The sequence below is a fragment of the Nycticebus coucang genome, chromosome 18 (genome assembly GCF_027406575.1).
Source record: "Nycticebus coucang isolate mNycCou1 chromosome 18, mNycCou1.pri, whole genome shotgun sequence".
NCBI lineage: Eukaryota > Metazoa > Chordata > Mammalia > Primates > Lorisidae > Nycticebus > Nycticebus coucang.
The window spans coordinates 78,190,850-78,205,231 of record NC_069797.1 but is presented as its reverse complement, the minus strand read 5'-3'; positions in this window follow the sequence as shown (position 1 = coordinate 78,205,231).

The window sequence follows — 14,382 nt, the reverse complement described above, 5'->3', positions numbered from 1 at the left end:
TGTGAACCAACGGATGCCAAGGATTGCCAGCAGCCACCAGAAGCTAAAAGAGAGGCATGAAATGAATCTTCCCGGAGCCTCCAGGAGGTGCAACCCTGCTGACACCTCTATTTTGGACTTCCTGGCTTCCAGAACTGTGAATGAGTTTCTGTGATTCTGAGCCACCAGTGTATGATATTTTATGATGGCAGCTCTGGACATTAATAAGGCATAGGGTCCTTTTATTTTATTTATTTATTGTAGACAGACTCTCAACTCTGTTGTTCAGTTTAGAGTGCCGTGGCATCAGCCTAGCTCACAGCAACCTCAAACTCTTGGGCTCAGGTGATCCTCCTGCCTCAGCTTCCTGAGTAGCTGGGAATACAGGCGCCCACCATCACACCTGGCTTGTTTTTCTATTTATTTATTTATTCATTCATTTATTTATTCACTCATTCTTTTGGTTTTGGGACAGAGTCTCACTCTGTTGCCCAGGTTAGAGTGCCATGGCAGCCTAGCACACAGTAACCTCAAACTCCTGGGTTCAAGTGATCCTCCTGCCTCAGCCTCCAGAATAGCTGTATTTTCTATTTTTTGTAGAGTTGGGGTCTTGCTCTTGCTCAGGCTGATCTTGAACTCCTGAGCTCAAGGGAACCTCCCACTTGTTCTCCCAGAGTGCTGGGATTATAGGCGTGAGCCACCATGCCTGGCTAGGGGCCTCCTATTTCAATCTCATTAAAAAAAAAAAAAAGAAAAGAAAGGGGGCGGCACCTGTGGCTCAAGGAGTAGGGCGCCGGTCCCATATGCTGGTTCAAACCTAGCCCTGGCCAAAAACCAAAAAAAAAAAAAGAGGGAGAGCCTTCAGGCTGGAGGGCTGGGGAGAACCAGGTGGCTGACCACAGGATCCCTGTCTCCAGAGAGGGGCTGATTCTTTTTCTTTTTTTTAGGACACATTAAAATTTGCTTTAATACTTCTTTGGGGGGAAAAAAACACACTTGTAGTGAATGAACAAGAAACATTTTTATGCTATTATTTGTATCTACCATGCCATGAATTCATATGGGAAGAGGTTCCAGTAGCTCAGGGAGGCACCTTGCCATTGACTGTGACAAAGTGTTGATTGACTTTTGAATTCATGGGAAACAGGTTCCAGCACCTTGTATCACTGTTACCTGGGGACTATTGGTTATCCCGTGTGCTATGCTGTACACATATTATGCCATGAGCTCATGGGGAATAGGTTCTTGCGCCTAAAAACATGGGTCCACTGGTACGCCTGTGTGCTATGTTATATACTTATTATGCCATGAATTCATAGGGAATGGGTTCCAGGAGCTCAGGCTCCTTTCCGTTAGTTCTCACAAAGTGGGCTTCTCTGGGTGGCGCAGGCTGGCACTTCAGTTGAACCCAGGTACCTTTCTCTTTGGCTTCCTTCTTTTTCTGAAAGTTTTCCTTCACACGTTTCAGGAAGCTATCTCAGCTCTTAGAGTGCTTAATATGCTCAATACGAACATTAATCCTCTTTGCAAGGATCTTGCCCTTAACTTGTTTACAACAATGCCAACAGCATGCTGGGTAACATTGTAGACTCTTCCAGTTTTCCATGGTAACATTTGTGTGGCATGCCTTTTTGAACAGTACCCATTCCCTTGATGTCTACAACATCACCTTTCTTGTAGATTTGCATATATGTGGCCAAAGGAACATCTCCATGTTTCCTAAAAGGCCTAGAGAACATGTATTGGTGCCTCTCCTTTTTCCCTTTGTGTTTCTCATTTTGGTGAGTTATTGGAAGATGGCATTTCCCGCTGAAAGAAGCAGAGGGGCTGATTCTTGATGGAGAAAGAATCCAGCTCACTCCAGGCAGGGCAGAGGGCAGCATCTGAGCTCTCCAGGTGTCTGGCTCACCAGGCAGTGGAGAAGGAAGGCTGAGAGGCTGGCTGCTCAATGCCTCATGTGCATTCTGCACCCACCTGCAGACAGCTTCATCTAAGTCTGGGAGCAGAGAAAACAGGTTAGAGTAGGATTGCGACACCCATGAACGTCTGGCTTGAGAGGATCAAGCCCAGGATGGCGGAATTCGGTAATGGGGTGGGCAGAGGCCAGAGGGATACAGAGTTCCAGTGAGTAAAAGGAAGGTGGCGGGGGAGCCATAGTGAAGGGTATGGCAGGTTGGACAAAGTGGGGGGGGGGGTCCCCGAGGCGAAGGCTCTGGGCTGGGGCCCCGGCTACCTGGAAGGACCTAAGGAGGAACCTGCTCAGCCACAGAGGAAGCCAGCCTGGCAGACTGCGCCTCCACTGCATTTGTACTTAGGGGTCTGGGCCACATCCACAATCTGGTTAGTAAAAAAACATACGCCACACAGACGCGTTAAGAAAACAGACAACGATATTCTGAAAGGTTAACGACGGCCGAGTATACGATGGTGGGATCAAGGATTTTTACACTGTACTTTGATGTGATTTTCAAATTTTCTACACTGAACACGTGTTAGTTACATAATTTAAAACTTATTTATTTGTAAACCGAATTCTCCAGCCAACTGTGCTGCTCCCCAGTTGCAGTAACTTTCCTCTCGGTCACATCTCTGCTGAAGCGCCGGAGCGCGACGCCCTCCCAGGCTCGCACTTTTATTCTCAGTCTCTCCCTCGGTGCGCTGGGCCGGCTCTGCCAGTTCCGGGGAACCCCCGAGCCCCGGAGCTCGCAGCCCCGGGCGGCCTTCCGCCTCCCTCCCACGCCGGCCCCGCCCCTCCTCGCTGCTGACCCGGGCCCAGGTGTCCCCGGGCCCTCCGCAAAGGGCGGGGAACGGTGGCCCGGGGCCGCGCGCGTGCCGCGGGGATGAGCTCCGGGAGGCGGTTGTGGCTTCCCGAACCCCAAGCGGAGGACCGAGGGGGGCTGTACCAAAACTCTGACAGACCTCTCCGCGGCCCCCGCCCGCTCCCGAGCGCCCCAGCAGCCGGATCGCGGGGAGCAAGACGCTGCAACGCCGAGGCGCGAGCTGGAGAGCCCCAGGCTCGAGCACCCGGAGCCGCCGAGCCGACTACGGGAACGCGGACGCAAGGCGGAGCTGCCGCAGCAACGCGGTCAGGCGCGCGGCGATTGGAGGAGTTGCTGAGGGGCGGGGCTCGGGAGGCGTCTCGCGAGAGCTCGTTCTAGGAGGCTATTGGCTGGGCGGGGCTTCTGGCCTGGGCGTAGTGGTCGCTGGCTGCGTGGGCCTCACGGCTCCCGCGCTCGCGCGTGTGCTGCTGTCCACCCGCCACGAGGCTGACTGCGGAGGCAGCTCTGGTGTTGGCCCCAGACGGCCTCCAGAAGCGAGGGGCGAGCGGCATTGGCGCTGAGCTCAGGGAGGAGACTGGTGCGAGCACGGGCGGGACCGTGTGCGAAGGACTCAGGGTGCCGCATACCTCGCAGTGCCCACTTCCCGCTCCCGCCTCGGGTGGCGACGGCAGGGACAAGTTTAGACGCCCTTGCGCTGCGACGGCCCCCAGCGCTCCCTGCGGCCGTGCTCCTGGTCCTCAAACGGAGCCTCCGCCCCTCCGTTCTCAGGCAGACATCCTGTTGGCGGTGCCTTCGAAATGGCCCGTGTCTGACCGCTTTTCCCAACTCTGACACCACTCTTGGCTAAGCCATCTTTTATGGCCTCCTAGCCAGGACTGAGGCACCTCAGGGAGTTCTACCTGTCAGTCACAATCACTGTCACACAAACATTATCTTTTGGGCTTATAATTCTCAGACCTAAAGATGTCACTGATTCTTGCAGGCAGCTGTTCTCATGTGCCCAGCACTCTCGGGTGCAGAGTTGGCCTGCTGTGCCCTCAAGGGCCCCTCAGTGTGGTGGGAGGGAATGAGGGGAAGAGTGGCTGTCTAGAGGAGAGTGTCAAGGCCAGGTGCGTGGATGGCCCAAGGAGGAGGAGGGCAGGGCTTTGGAGGTCCTCCCAGGGCATGATGCCACCTCCCTGGTAAGAAGCCAGATGAGCATCCCGGCTGCCCGGAATCGCATGCCAACGTCCGGACAGCCGGCCCCACTGTGGGCGCACGGGGTGAGAGAGGAGCTTTTTGCAGGACATATGGCTTGGGCAGGCCAGGGCAGTCATCTGCCAGCCAGCCTTGCAGAAGCAGGGCCTCAGCCACCCTAGCAGCCAGATGCTCCTGGGATGCTGTGTGGCTCTCAGAGGCATTTCCTTCAGGGGACAGAGTGACCTGGCTCCTCTCCCGCCTCCCCTCAGTTCCAAAGTCAGGGGCTTCAGGGCTGTGTCAGCAAGGGATCACACTGGCACTGTCCTTCTGGCATGGAGCATTGTGACCAGGAATGGACATCTGGTCTTCTTTGACCCCCACAGTCAGGACATCTGTGGCTCCATGGAACTTGGTGACAAGGAGAGTCGGCACCAGGGAAAGGCCACACTGCAGTGTGCCCACCAAGTGGCAGAGTAGCCCTGATGTGACCCAGCTGGCATCTGCCCTTGCCACAGAGGCTTCCTGAGGGCAACCCCAAGGACCCTGCCATGCTGGGGTTCTCCCTCTGTCCGGCAGATTTTGCTTATGCTGGGTGGGGGAGGAACTGGGCATTGGTCACAACTGACAGTGCCAGACCAGGGGGCCCTTGAGCCCACAGATGGTGGAGGACAGGGGACAAGTCCCCTCGCCCCCATGATGTGCCAGCAGGCAGAAGCATCTCTCCTGCTCTGCAGAGTTGGAGCTGAAGACATTTGGCAGAGGGAGAAGCGAAGGGACTGCTTCATTTCAGAGTGGGGGAGCTGAGGCCAAGAGAGGGCAGACGTGAGGGTGTTCTGTGGACTTTATTTCATTTTATTGTATTTTTGAGACAGAGTCATGCTCTGTTGCCCAGGCTAGTGTACTGTGGCGTCATAGCTCATAGCAACCGCAAACTCTTGGTCTCAAGCAATCCTCCTGCCTCAGCCTCCCAAGTAGCTGGCACTACAGGCAACCTCTACAACGCCCAGCTAATTTTTCTATTTTTAATAGAGATGGGGTCTCCCTCTTGATCAGGCTGGTCTTAAACTCCTGAGCTCAAGTGATCCTTCTGCCTTGGCCTCCCAGATTGTTAGGATTACAAATGTAAGCCAACACATCCCACCTGGGGTCTTTTATCTGGTTTACTCCTCGGCTTAGATGGAATACAATAGGCATCCTTAGCTCCCTTTACAAAGGAGGAAAGAAGTGATGTTGCCAAGTTCTCTTGGTGAAGCCAGTTATCTGGCCCTGGCTTCCCAGTTCTGAGTGGGAGTCCTCGCCAAGCCCTGATCTGGGCTGGTACTTGCTCACTGCCCCACAGCAGGAAGCTGAAGAAGCCAGGCTGTGGTGGGGGGGTATCAGGAGTGGCAGTGACCTTCTTCCCAGGAGCAGGGAGTTGTCCCAGATGGGCTGAGGATTTGACTCAAGGAACCCACTGGCCAGCCCCCAGGACCAACATGGGAACACTCCTCCTGGGGTGCCTGAAGCGGCTAACCCAGCCTAGCTGTTCCCTTCTGTGCTCCCTCCCTGCCCTGCCCTCTAGACAGTAGCAACTGAGATAGCCTTGTTGAGGCCAGGGGCTTTCTGAGAGACCCTTTTTCTGTATTCCCTGAGGCTAGAGCTGGTCAGGTGGGGCTCCTGCCACACCATCTGCCATCCCTAGGTGTGTCAGCTAGCTCTGACCATATGACACCTTACCCCAAAATGTGAGGGCCTAAAAAGCAACATTGCTTATCTCAACAGTCCCCAGGGTGGCTGGGCATCCTTGCTCGGGGCAGCTGCCCAAGCCTGATTTGAACTGCGACTCTGGAGCTGCCAAGGGCAGCTGTGTCCACTTGGTTCTCACTATCTTGGGTGCCCTTCCTGGTCTGTGGAGTCACACTTTATTGTCCAGGTCTTGAAGAAACACATGTGGAAATGGTGATTTGGATACATCCTTCCAAAGGGCCAGGAAGGAGGAGTGGTCCAAGGAGACTGTGACAGAATAGCCAGCCAAAGGGCAGAAGAGAGGCACCAAGGTTCCTTCCCATCAGGGGATCCGAGATGATGTCACAGAGGAAGGGTCTGATCCCCTGATGGCGAGAAGGTGTCTGGGCTATGGGGTCACCCTGAGCAGACTGCATTGCAGGGGAGGGTCCTACGAGGAGCCAGGACACGTCAGGTGGCAAGGAGGGCTGCGCTTGGCCCAGATCCAGAGGGCCCTGAGCTAGTGAGGGAAGGGGAAGTGTGGATGGGCGTTGAGCCCAAGACTGCCGGGAGCACAACCGAGCTTCAGGAAGCAGCTTTCCAGCAAGTGCCTTGGAGCTTTCTTGGAAGCAGGCTAAGTATAAATTATAAATAAACAAACGAGAACCCTGCAGCAGGGCGGAGGCCGGTGGGAAGAGGGGCAAGACTGGAGGCAGAGGCCTTGAGTAGGAGCTAAGGTGCTCCCTGGCCTGCCTCTGCCCTGCTGGCAGCCCCTTCATGCAGCTCCAACCTCTGCAGCCCCTGTCTCTGTGCCCCTGCCCTGTGGCCCCTGCCTCTGCTGTCCCAGCCCCTGCAACCCCTGCCCTGTGGCCCCTGCCTTGCAGCACCACCCACCCCGCAGCCCCTTCCTGCAGCACCAGCCTCTGCAGCCCCTCCCTGAGGCTCTTGCCCTAGAGCCCCTCCCTGTGGCCTCTGGGCTGCAGGGGGGAGGCCCAGTGTGGACTCCATTGTGGGCTGGAGGCCCACATGCTTCTTGGAGACAGAGGTACAGACCCAAGTCTCCCCCAGACCAGCACAGGCCCCAGTGGACACTCTCCTCTATGTGGGAGGTGTTTCACCAAATGCTTGAAGGGGGAAAAATTCTCATTTTCTTAGTTTTTTTTTTTCCCTTTCTATTTTTTGATTATTTTTCTAGATGACTTCATTTCTAAGAAGGGGGTAGTGCAGAGGGAGAGGAGAAGAGAGGAGAGGGAGGGAGGGAGGACTCAGGCCCTGGGGAGAGCCAAGTGGGTGGTGGGAGAAGAACCACCCCAGGGGAGGCTTCAGCCAGGGACATGGGCCCATCTGTCCTGACCCCAGCATTTCCAGCTGGGCATTTCTTGGTCCTCCAGCCCTGAGAACCTGCAGCCAGCTGTACTCCCAGGAGGCCATGGGGCAGAGTTGGCTCTTGTCCAACAGGGTTAGGAGGGAAGGGGCTTCCAGAGCTTGTCTGGTGTGTGCTCTCCTCACCCTCCACTCCATGGACAGAACCAAGGGTGTCCCCCTGACACCTCCTCATCCCACACACCACTTGGAGCCAGCAGAGCCTGGCTAGTGTAACAGAACCCAGTGCAAGATATTAGGTGGCCCAAGATGGCCTTGGTGGCCTAAGTCGCAAAACTGCCCCACTAGGCATGGACCCAGTAGTCCACATCTGTGCCCTCTGCCACCACCCTCACTAGGAAGGGGGCTCTGGGGTCACTTGTCACTTCTGAGCATGCAACCAGGCCTGTGCCTGCACTCTAGCTGCAAGAGAGGCAGGGCATGGGAACACTGGCTTCTACCTGAAGAAGGTGGGACTCTGTAAGGCAGGAGTCCCCCTGGGCACAGGAAGGAGGCTCACAAGGTCACAGAAACCTCCAGGACCCCTGATTAGCCCGCAGAAGACATTTCCGACCCAAGGATTGTGCCAGGCTGGGTTGGGGTACAAGTGGCTGTTGATAGCCTCTGGGGGTCAAGAGGGCAGAAAGAGCATGCTCGCTGGGACTCAGGTGGGGACAAACACTCAGCTGGTCTGAAGTGAGAGCCAGGAGAGCTTGTGGCTCCTCCAAACCATGGCCATCTGCCCTTACTGCCCCGAGTTCTGACCAGCAGAGTCACTAGGGCCTGGGCTGGAGGAAGGGGAAGGAGGCTTTTGGTTTCTTGGAGTTACAGTGAGAGATTAGCACCAACATGATGCTTAAACCAACAGAAACTTATTCTCTCACAGTTTTGGAGACGAGATACCCGAAATCCCCCCTGGAGCCTCAAGGGAGGGTCTGTTCCAGGCCTCTCTCCCGGCTCCTGGGGGTGCCTTGGCCTGTAGCACCTCACGCTCCCTGCCTCGCCTGTGTCTGTCTGTGTCCCCTGTCTCCCTCTGCCTTTCTCCTCCAGCTGGACTGAGGTCCCACTGTAAGTGCAGGATGATTTCATCTGAAAATCTTTAACTTCATTACATCTGCAAAGACTTATCCCAAATAAGATCATATTCTGGGGCGGCACCTGTGGCTCAGTGAGTAGGGCGCCGGCCCCATATGCTGAGGGTGGCGGGTTCAAACCCAGCCCTGGCCAAACTGCAACAAAAAAATAGCCGGGCGTTGTGGCGGTCGCCTGTAGTCCCAGCTACTCGGGAGGCTGAGGCAAGAGAATCGCTTAAGCCCAGGAGTTGGAGGTTGCTGTGAGCTGTGTGAGGCTACGGCACTCTACCGAGGGCCATAAAGTGAGACTCTGTCTCTACAAAAAAAAAAAAAAAAAAGATCATATTCTGAGGTTCTGGGTAGACACCTTGTTTGGGGGCCACAGTTCAGCCACTAGCAAGGGTGTGAAAGAAATGAGCCTGCCACTACCAGGTGGCAGGCGAGGAAGGGATGTGTGTGTAGAAGCCAGTTGCAGGGGGCCTGTCATCTCCTCTTAGTTGTTTAAGCCCCAAATTTGCTTGCAGATGCCCAGCTGGGCTTTTCCACCACTTTTGGCCTCCCTGCCGTGGTCAGGGGTACCCCAATTCCAGGTGTCCAAGGCACCCTGTCCCTTCCAGGGCTCCCATCCCTTCCTGTACTTGGAGCCCTGGGATCTCCCTGTGTCCCGGAGACAGGAAAGGCCAGGCCATTTGTCCCTCCCACCCAGGCCAGCCTCTGTTGGGTCACACATGGGAGACTGAGTCCACACCCCCCCTCATGTCCCAGGTCCCTGTCACTCAGAGCTCTTCTTTTCCCCTCCCACCTCCCTGAGTCCCCCTGTGCAGCTTGAGACATTTCTTCTGACCAGGTCCACCCCTCTCTGGCAGTCAAGGCTCAGAAATGGAGAACCGTGGAGACACACAAGTCAGAGCTGGGGTCCTACACTCATGGCGGTTCCCACACAGTCCCCTGGAAACCTCAGAGCTGCCTTCAAAGAAGCCATAAATCACAAATACCATCTCAGGGACAAGGTGGGAGACCAAGTGCCCTGCCTGAGATTTCATACAGACAGATCTGGGACTTGGACTGAAATGTCCGACTGCCCCAAGCTGGGCTCAGTCCCTTGAGGAATATCATCCACATCAGAGCTGTCCTGCCCTGCTTGAATGCCCCTAGGGATAGAGAGCTCAGCACCTAACAAAACCTCAGGCTCTGCCTACAGTCCTGAATGCTGGGGACTTCCTGCACTGAGGGAAAGAGCTTCTTTTTTCCCGTGATGCAGCCTCTGGCCTCAGCGGTGGCACTGCTTGCCAAGTCTCCAGGACACATTTTCCCTTTCTTTCCCCCTCCTTGGAAAGTAGGACTCTGTCCTCCCTGCCTCAGTGGTTCTGGCTCAGTCAACAACCCCGAGGATACATTGTTCTTTGGGTGGTGAGGCAGCTGACAGGAGTGACTTTAGACAGGTGTCTCTGGCACTGTGCCTGAGTCAGGTATAACTAAGGCATGGATTGTGCCTGCTCAAGAGGTGACAGTCTCTGCCCAGGGACAGAGTCCAAGGGCAAGACCCTCTGGGGGGCCTCCCTCCATGTCAGGTCATCAGCCATCCCAGCTGGGGCCACCCATGGATACTCTTGGGTTAGGCTTGCCAGTGCCCCAGGAGTCACCCTTCTGAAGAGCCATGGTGATGTCACACTTTGGAAAAGAAAAAGAAAAAAAAGGCAACCACCAACAAAATGGGAGGCTGAGTCACAGCCAGGCAGAGGCAATTGCCAAATCCGAGGGCTGCAGCAGGGAGCGGGGCAGAGCCACCTTAGGACTGGAGCAGAGGGGAGGGGGACAGGGGCCACCAGCAGCTGCCACACTTCCCTGCACACCAGGAGTCAGCAGAGGACATGCACTGTCCCAGCCAGGTGTTCTGGACAGCTGGGTGGGCCGGCACACAGGCTGACCTGGAGCTGACCAGACCTTGGGCTTAGGTTCCAGCTTAGGCATTACCCAGCTCTAGGCCAGGCAGCCACAAAGCCTGGCCCAGCCTTAGTCTCCTCTCCTGTCTGGAGATGAGGGCCAAACATCTCCTGTGGACGATGGCGGCTCTCATGGTTATGGGATCTGGGAGGTGGGAGCCTCCTGCACACACCAGGGCTGAGCACAGACAGCTGTGTAGTGAAGGAGGAGCCCTCAGAGCCCATCCCGGAGTGGGAATTCTGGGGGTTTGCTCACGAGCCCTCCCGACTGCCAACAAGTGGGCTTCCAAGGCTGCCGGCATCCCTGAGGGGTCCCAGATCAGTGGGCTGGCCTTTAGGGGTAGCTGGGGTAGGGCAAGTTCTGCTACCTCGGACAGCCTCCTGCCTGGCAACCTGGTTCCAGCAACCTGTTAGGACCCTCACCATGCACGTCTGCTGCAGCTTGCAGGGCCTGGGGAAGACTGGCCAGGAGTCCCACCCTGCCTCAGCATGGCCTCACTTAGCACACAGTGTGGCCTTGGCTTCTCTGGGAGCCATGGCCTTGGAGCCAGAGGTTTCCCCAGCAGAAGGTACCTGCATGTGCTGAGGACAGACCTGTCCTGCTGAAGCTCAGGACTTCTGATCCACACACACTCCTCCAGGCCCTGAGGCCCAAAGCCACCTGGTCAGGAGCCCTCATCAGGATCTCCAGGGCCCTGCGTCTCCTGAGGCCCTGAGGCTCCCTGAGACCCCTCCCCAGGACCCAGCTCCACGGGCCACTCCCCAAGCCTGGAGCCCATCCCTGCACCTCCCCCTCTGATGGCGCCTGCCTCTCCTGCGCCCACAATCCTGGCAGGGAGGGGTTCCTATGGCACCCCCTCCCCCGCACACACTGAGCTCACTGGCAGCCCATCTGCCCCGCCGGTAGCAGCAGATGCCTCGATGCACAGCGGTGCCTGCAACGCAGTCGGCCCAGTGCCTGCGGTGGGTGGAGTCCTGCCAGCCAGGGTGGGGGGCCTGGGCTCCCCAAACTCCCAGCTGTGGTAAGGGTGCCCCATCCAAGGCAATGCCAGATGGGTCAGGACATCCAGATGCCCACCAGGGCTGAGGACAAGGGTGCCGGTGGGACTGGAATTAGAGCTTTTCTTGCTGGCCCCAGCCCTGGGCTCAGGCTGCCTGGGGGAGTTGTTGGGCAGGCCACCCTCTGGTAGGCTACACCCTTAGGGGACAGGACTCTGCAGCTCCCTGTTTGACTGGGGGAGGCCCAAAGCATGGGGTCCTGACCCCAAGCCCCAGCCAAAGTCCCCCATAAAAGGAGTGTGACAGACTCCATGGACACACACACAGGGGCTGCTACTGTCCAAAGTGTGAGCTGAGGTTTGGGAAGATGGTCAGCTCCAGCTGGCTCATGGGCTGGCCCTTCTCTCTTAGGATGCCTGAGTCCCCCTGCCTCAAGCTCTGGCTCCAGGTGCCCACCCAGGCTTTCCCCGACCCTGGCTCTCCCGACCTGGGCTCTCCCCAACCCAGGCTCTGTAACCTGCTCTCCTGACTTCTGCTTCCCATGAAAGAGGACAGGGCCCGAGGCCTGCACCTCTGGGGAGGTCATAGCCACAGCCCCTGGACCACCAGCCGCTTCCAGGATTCATGTGGCAATTGGTGAAGGGGCCTGGTTTGTGGGGTGTGACCTGCTGAAGATCCTGACAGCCTGGCCTTTGGTTCTGCCCCTACCCTGGCCCCAGGAGCAGGGCTGTTGTCAGTGGTCCCCAGCTGAGCACTGGAGGGTGAGCCCAGCTTGGCAGGGCTTGCGGGGGGTGTGCTCTGCAGGGCCCCACCCAGGTGATGTGGGGGCAGCTCTAGCCCAATAAAACCAGGAGACATCAGCCAAGCTGGGAGCCCCAGGGGCCTCTGGCTTGACACTCGGTAGAACGTCCTGATTCCAGAAAGAATTAGAGCATTGCAGGGATCAGCTTATAGGCCTCTAGTTGGTCCTGGGTGAGAGAGAAAGGGGAGAGAGGGGACAGAGGTCTTCATGCCAGCAGAAGTCAAGCAGGTCCAGGGCACAGGGACAACTCAAGTCCATGAGACCCCATTACCTGAGACCTCTCAGAGCATCTGAAAACCAAAACATATTCCGAGCCCTGCAGCCCACCCCCAGCTTGCTGTTTTCCTCCTCCCAGCGCCCCCACGGTGCAGCGTGCAGACACACAGGCGCACACGCACACACGCTCACGCCCCCAGCCGCCTCTGCTCCCTGCGCCTTGTGTGTGTTTTGCTCCGGCAGGCTGGAATGGGGACACGCTGCTCTCTCGCAATTGGCAGTTTCCTCCAGTCCCCCCCACGGAGGTGCCATATGTCAGTGTCATGAGCAGGCACAGGCTCCATGGCTTGGGGGGGGGGCTGGGAAGTGGCAGCTGCCAATCACCCAAGTAGATAAGGGGTAGGGACTAGCAGAGGGGCAAGTGGTGCCTGCATGGGCAAAGTCATGGGACAGGGTGGGTCAGGACAGTCCCTGGCCTTTACCGGGGTGGGACCCATCCCACCAGCAAATTCCTTTGTTGACACAAAGAAAAAACCCCAAAGGCCTGGATATTGACCTCATAGAGTGACCAGAGCCCCCAAGCCCGGCCCCTCAGCCTTGTGGCTGCCTGTGCCCTGGCCAACCAGCCCAAGCCGCCTGCTTGAAGGCACCCTTCACCCTGCAACTTTGCCCCAGCTTGTGCACCATCTGAGCCTCACCAGTGAGTCGGAAGCCAAAGCATCACCTGTTGGAAGAACAGTGAATGCATTCAGCTAGCACCTGCCTTGGGCCAGGTACTGCTGGGAACTGGGGCTCATTCTCCGCATTTTACAGGTAAGAAAATGGAGGCTAAGAAAGGATTTAAGAAACTATCTCAGAGTCTTACAGCTCACCAGTGGCATAGCTCGGATCCTCCTCAGGTCGGCTGGTACACTGCCAACGGTGCCCAGTGTGGTGTCTTCATGCTGCCAGAGCTCTCTGCTCCACTGCCTCCTCTGCCCCAGCCTTTCTCCCTGGGTCCTGACCACACCTCCCCCACCCCAGCTCTGCCCTGGCCTTAGGATAAACTGTTCCGGGAAGGGGTCCCTGTCTGCACATTTCTGCATAGCCATCAGTCACCTCTCACCTGTGACCTGTCATGCATCTCTCCTCTGGAGGCCATTCAGGGCTGATGTGCAGGTGACTGTGGACAGGCAGGTGCAGAACTGTGTGCCACAGTGGCCTGGGGTGGCGCTGTCCCTGGGGACACAGTCGAGACCCTTTTCCTTCATGCCACACCCTGCTGGACGCCAAATCATGGATGGGCTCAAAAACTCTAGGTTAATTGGCCAGCCCTCCCTGCCAGCATGACGGATCCTGCCTGACATTTCCCCAGATAGTTAATTGATACCCCAGTAATTTGTCATGGAGACCTCATTATATGCCAACTGGGTCCCCTAAGCAGTTAGCGTCTGTGCCCCAGAAACAAGATTGGCAAGTTAATAATGGAGCTTAATCACGCTATTCCCTGCTGGCACTGGAAGAGAATTACCCAGAGCCAAGATGGGACGCTGGTGGTAAGAGCTGGTGCTTTCTTAAGAGTGGGGACGAAGCTTTCTGAGAGAGCCTGAAGACACCGCCCCTCCTGGAGGTCCCTTGACCTGAGTTTTACTTTCTTCTGGTACACAATGCTTTGATTTTCCACTGAGAAATCTTTCTCTCCACGAGGTGGGCTGAGGCAGATTCTAGCCCATGCCCAGCCACAGCAATGGGTCCAGGGTGAAGCACGTGACTCGACCCAGGCCAGCCAATGCATGTCACCTGTGGGCTTTCGCTGGAGCTGTTGGGGTAAAGGGCTCACTCTGCCTGGGATTATTACCCAGGAAGAAGTCAGGCTGGGCTGCCGCTACTTTCTAGACCCTACGAGGGGCGAGGATAGAAATAGGCTTGATGCCCTGGAGAGCCCATTCTGTCCCCAGAGGGAACTAACAAGGTCCTGGTTTCTGTCCCATAAACCTGGGAAGTTCTGATTCTATACAAGGAATCTCAGCAGATTCAAGGCATTTGCAGAGGCTGTGGGACGGGTCTCCTGGGAAGGAGATAGCCTGGTACAGAAAAGCAAGGCCTGGGCCTGGGGCTGAGGATGGCCAGGCATCTGCTCCTCAGTGTGTGGGGGTCTTCTGGCCCCTGCCAAAGGCAGAGGAGGAGGGGATGAAGGGCTGGAACAGCAGAGGAGTGGGCAGGAGTACAGCCTGGGCCTCAATTTCAGCACCAAGGACAGCGGTGGGCCCGGAGGAGGAGCCCACGGAAACCAGCATTCTTCCATTAGGAAATGTGACAGCACCCTTCAGGTGGAAGCCGCTGGAATCATGGCATCCACGTGCCTT